This window comes from Ceratotherium simum, chromosome 5, assembly GCF_057802395.1.
Source record: "Ceratotherium simum simum isolate JZ-2026a chromosome 5, ASM5780239v1, whole genome shotgun sequence".
NCBI lineage: Eukaryota > Metazoa > Chordata > Mammalia > Perissodactyla > Rhinocerotidae > Ceratotherium > Ceratotherium simum.
Genome location: NC_141904.1, coordinates 88,755,498 through 88,761,497, shown reverse-complemented (window position 1 = coordinate 88,761,497; position 6,000 = coordinate 88,755,498).

The following is a 6,000-nucleotide window of genomic DNA, read 5'->3' as shown; positions in this document are numbered from 1 at the left end:
CTCACTCAAAGAACATCACGAAGGAACACAGAGCCCTTCCCTGTGAGCTACTGTTCCTGGGAACGCTGGCCATACCAGGGACGGCCCCTCTTGACAAGCACATAGCCTTTGTGCCCCCTGCCTATATAAGCAACCCCCTCCCTGGCCACGATAGTGGTGCACAACTCCAGCCAGCCAGCCACCCCGGACACTCCCTGTATGTAAGTCCCAATAAATCTTATGTCTCCTACGCTGTCTCTGGGTCTTTTCTTCAGGCTCTCTGCAACCTATCCCACACTGCTTGCACAACTGGGCATGCAGCCAGACAATATGTCATTAACATATTTTGTTAATTTCATACTTTATATATATGGAATCATTCTATATTCATTCCTGGTGACTTGCTTCCTCTGCAAAGCCTTCTGTTTATAGGATTATTCTTGTTGATGCACAAAGCTGTAATTCATTAGCACTTCCGTGGAATGACATCACATGAATATAATACAATGTCTTTTTCCAGTCTTCTGTCTATGTGCATGTAACAAGGCTCCTCTGAACATTACTCTAGATTTTTCCTGGTCACATGTGCAATATTTTCTCTAGGGCACATACCTTTGAGAGTATTTGCTTGTTCTGAAATTATGCCTGTGTTGATTTATATTAGTTTATGCTAAATTTTTTTCCAAATGCTTCTATAAATTTACCTCCTGTACCTGCAATGTGTAAGAGTTTTCATTCTAGCCAACACTGTGATCAAAGTCTTTAAGTTTCTCCAATCTGGTGAGTTTGAAATTGTACCTTATTTTATTTTTGATTTTTTATTTCCCTGAGTAATAGTGAAGATAAATACATTTTCAAATGCATATTAAACATTCTTTTTTCTTTTTCTCTGAATAGCCTGTTCATGTCTTTCACCCATTTTCCTATTGGGTTCTTTATAGTTTTATTGTTATAAGTCCTTTAGATGTTCTGTATATTAATCATTTGCCAAATATATATACTACAAATATCTTCTCTCAGCTTGCAACTTGCTTTTTACTGTGTTTATGGCATATTTTTCAAACTTTTAAACTTTTTATGATAGAAAACTTGAAATGTAAACAGACAGAAAGGGTAGTATAATAGCAGCTATGTATGCATTTACACTGCTTCAAAAGTCATCAACTCGTGGCCAGTCTTGTTTCATTTATACTCACTGCTTCCCCCATCTTATGCTGAAATGAATCTCATTAATAATACTTCATAAGTAAAAAGTCAATATTTCTATTAAATATAGGAACTTTCTCTTTCAAAGATAATCAGAATATCATCGCACCTGAAAATTTAACAGTAATTAGATATATCATCAAGTATCCAATGTTTGCATTTTCCAGATTGTTTTATTTTTTTCCATTTTGTTTGAATCTGGTCCAAATAAAGTACGAACATTGTGATTGATTGATATATCTTTCAGGAGGGTGTCCACGCATCCCAAGTAGCCTGGGCTGCCCTGGTTTTCACCATTTTACTTTGTCTCCTAGCACTATCCAAAGGGACCAGAGAGTCACTTTGTATCATGAAGAACGCACAGATTTAAACATATTTAATGTGTTTAAAAATATATTGCAATTATTACCCTTACTGCTGATCAACCTGTCTTGTCTTTGGCAAACAGGAGTCTATTCATTTGGTTCCCAGTCTTTGGACGTGACCTCATAGTGTTTGAGCGCACAGCTTCCACACTCCCTCGTATAAGAAGTTCCAAGCTCATTTTGCACATTTCCTACCTAGACTTGAAGTCAGCCACTTCCCCAAGAAACACTGGGACCATTTAGTAAAAATGTTTTGCACAGATCCCAATCTGGGTGCTAGAAAATTCATTACTTTGGGGTTTGTAGTTATTTTAGGGATTTTCTATAGAAAAACTAAAAAGTATCTTATTAAAGAAACACACATGTGAGTTTACACTGATAATTCAATTTCAAATTGAGAACTAAGGATTTTTACTATACTCCATCAATTTTACATATTTATTTCTTACACTTTATCAATTTTACATCTTTATTTCTTTCTGATATTGTACTATTCTTTCTGGTTTTGTTTATATTTCAAATTTTCTATAATAAAAAGTTTAAAAGTTTGAAAAAGTTATCATAAACAGAGTAAAAAATAAGTTGCAAACTGGGAAAAGATCTTCATAGGACATATAATTGTCAAAGGATTAATATTTCCAAAAATTTCCAAAATTCACAGTTGTCAAAGACACTAACATGATTTCTTGTTTGCATTATCCTACATAATAATCTTATCCACTAAAAGTATGACCTTGGGCTAGTTATGTCATGAAGTCAGAAAGGCCGGGCGGGAACCTTCTACTTTCCTGGTTCCACTGTGAGAATCCAAGAGCTACTCTTAGCTGTAGTCAGCCCGTTCATGTCCAAGAAGCTCTGAGCCATGTCACCCTACTTTAGATTATTTCTCTGGGCTACATGCCTTGATCTATGCTCCTGTAGTTTGCAGAACCTGATAACTCACCTATTCCCCTGTATTTCTCCCCTACTTCCCTATTCATTCTAAATACATGTCACTTCCAGTCTTGCATATTTTTTTCATTTATATATGTTTTAATCCAAAAATATTCTTGAGCCCTTAATATATGCCAGCTACTAAGGCTTTCAAGGATAAATGTTTTTTTGTTTTCTTATTTTTTAACAGCTTTATTGAGGTGTAAATAATATACAAAAAACTGCATCTATTTAATGTGTACAATTTGATGAGTTTGAACATATGCACACACCCACGGAACCAGGATAAATTTGTGAGCAAAACATACACAGTCACTGCTCTCATAAAGCTTACAGCCTAATAAGAGAGGCAGACCCTAATAAAATATTCAAACAAATAAATGTAAAAGATAAATATAGTGAACACCATGAAGCACAGATGCAGTGTTTAAAGGGTAGAGTATGTCCAGGGTATTATGGGAATTCTGGGTGATGGCCTGTGAGGATTGAGACATGTAGAAATGCAGAATGTGGTATCTGGACACCCTAGAAAGTGTGTACCCCCTGTGGACAGAGACAGGGCCTAGAAATAGATGATGTGAAGAAGGACCCATAGGCTATGCCGTTTTACAGAAATTAAAAGTTTGTCAGAGAGTATAGTAGACTATACTTTCACCTGTAGGTGAAAGTGAGCTTGATTCCTCACTGAAGCACCATCCTTCCCCTCTCTCTCACTATGTAATTCTATAGCGCTGACTCCACCACTGAATTTGGAAGAAAGACATGTAAACAGGTCAAAGCCAGGAAGTTTATCTCATCTACGTGGACTGATTCAGAGATAATCACATGAATCAACCGTGAGCCTACGAGGGAAATGAACTTTTTGTTAGGTTCGGAAGAGAGTATTTCTTCTCTCAGCCAGATGTACCCTTGTGAGAGTATGGGACCTGATCCTGCTGCCCCTATCTGCAGCCTGATTCTAAAGCCCATACAGAGACACCAAGACCTCGAAAACCACCAAGCCCAAGGTTGCAAAAACAGGAAACAAAAATTCTTCAAGCGGAATATTAAGTGTAAACATGAGAGGGACCCACCTTTCCCCTTGGGTTCCCAGATCTGTGCACTCTGGCTTTGAGGTAACAGCTCCATATATTGAATATACAACACTGTGTATGGCAGCACCCCAAGCCCACAGGGTTTTGGAAGTTCACAGATGGTTGTGCTGCCAGAAGAGCTGTGGACAGGGAAGTCAAATCCATACTTAGACTATGTCTACCTCAGTGAATAAAGCATCACCCTCTTCCTGTGATAGGAGAGGTCCAATACATTCAACTGTCACCATGGAATGTTTCCATATCAAAGACTCAACATCAACCTCTGTGGTTGGAAGGTTGGGCACACAGCAGAGGTGGCAGCCAGATCAGCCTTGGTGAGCAGAAGATCATGATGTTCACTCCGTGCAGAGCCCCCAGCCCTGCTGCTATGGTCATTTAGTGCCTGATCACAATGAATATGAAGAAGGCTGGGAAAGAGGCTGAGTGATATCTACGGGCAGGTCATCATGTCTGCTGATTATGGAGAATTCCATATAATGCAGGTGCCTCTGGTGGCCATTTGTGTGGTAATGACCATCTTCATATTCTACCTGCTCTGTGAGGTTGACCCTCACACCTCCATTAAGACCTCCTAGTCACCAATTTTCCAAGTCTATATTTTTCCAAGACCTTGATCAGCAAAGGCAAACTGTTAGCTACTGCCCATGAATCATTGTAGATCTACCGCTCAGGACATCTCTTCTTCCCATATGAGATGTCCAACCAGATGGACCACACAAGTTCTGTCCACTGGGAGTATTTCTTGTCACCACTCTATTTCAGAGGCCGTCCCTGTGTGAAGTTGTAGTACCAGAATGGACAACTTCCAGCTGGTGCTGGCAAACCATGAAAATCTATCTACAAATCAGGCCCTGGGTTTTTTCCTTTACTGTTAGCTGGTCATAGGGAGCTCATCATGAGACTGTAGGCATGAACTGAGGGAGAAAAGGTAACACAGTAGGAGAAAGAACGATGATTGTCTGAGCTCCCAGCCCACGAAGTTTACTTGTGCCTTTCAAAATGGCTTGGGCTCAAATTTGCATGTGTGAAACCAACTTAGATTTCTTTTTCATGCAGTTTTGTGATTCAGTGGATGCCGTTATGCCCAGTTCATGATAAGAAGTTCAGTTCACTTGCTGTCCCATGACCAGGTATTTAGTCACTCCCAGTCTTCATAGGAAGCAGGGATAGGAAAAAGGCATAATTTTACTCCTTACGGTCAGCACTATGATCCTATTGTATGATTTACCAGTGGAACCCTACAGCAGTCCGTCTGCCACAAACACCTCTGATACAATTGGGTTTACTGAGGCTTAAGGACCAAGAGCCAGGGCAACTTGCTCCTGCTGCAGAGACATTTCCTGCCCCAAGTCCCATTCCAAATTGGCAGCCTTGTGGATTACCTAGTAAATGGATCAGCACCGCATGTCCCAAAGTGAAACATGTTGCCTCCAAAATCCTAAGAGGCCCACCAAGATTCTGTCTGTTTCTTTGTTGTGGATACTACAAAATGCAGCAACTTATTTCTCAGATGAATATTCCACATGCTCCAGATTTATGCACTCTTAGAAACTCCAACCATTTGACAATGCCACTGAACTTTTACAGGATTTATCTCCCACCGTGGCACACTTAATTGTCTTTTGTTTTTGTTTGTGAGGGAGATCAGCCCTGAGCTAACATCCGTGCTAATCCTCCTCTTTTTGCTGAGGAAGACAGGCTCTGAGCTAACATCTATTGCCAATCCTCCTCCTGTTTTTTTTTTTACCCCCAAAGCCCCAGTAGATAGTTGTATGTCATAGTTGCACATCCTTCTAGTTGCTGTATGTGGGACGCGGCCTCAGCATGGCCGGACAAGCGGTGCGTTGGTGCGTGCCCGGGATCCGAACCCGGGCCACCAGTAGTGGAGCGCACGCACTTAACCGCTAAGCCACGGGGCCGGCCCTTAATTGTCTTAATAGGACATCTAGAGTGCTTCCTAATGCCTTCTCACCAGATGCCCATTAGTATGGTGTCATGAACCAATGTGGTAATCTGGAGCATACGAAGATGAACAAATTCTCCCCAGACTTTGTTATGATAGAAGGAGAACGGAGATAGCACTAGGGCAAGATAATAAAGGTAACTGTTGTCCCTGTGATATAAATGCAAACTATCTTTTATTTTATTATCAATTGGAATGGAAAATAAAGCATCTGCCAGAAAATAAAGCACATGCCAGGTGCTCAGAATCATAGCTGCAAATTGAATCACCACATGATAATAAAGTAATCTTTTTTTTTTTTTGAGGAAGATTGGCCCTGCACTAACATCTGTTGCCAATCTTCCTCTTTTTCTTTTTTCTCCCCAGAGCCCTAGTACATAGTTGTGTATCATAGTTGTAGAGTTGTAGCTCTTCTATGTGGGACACCACCTCAGGACGGCCCGACGAACGGTGAGTAGGT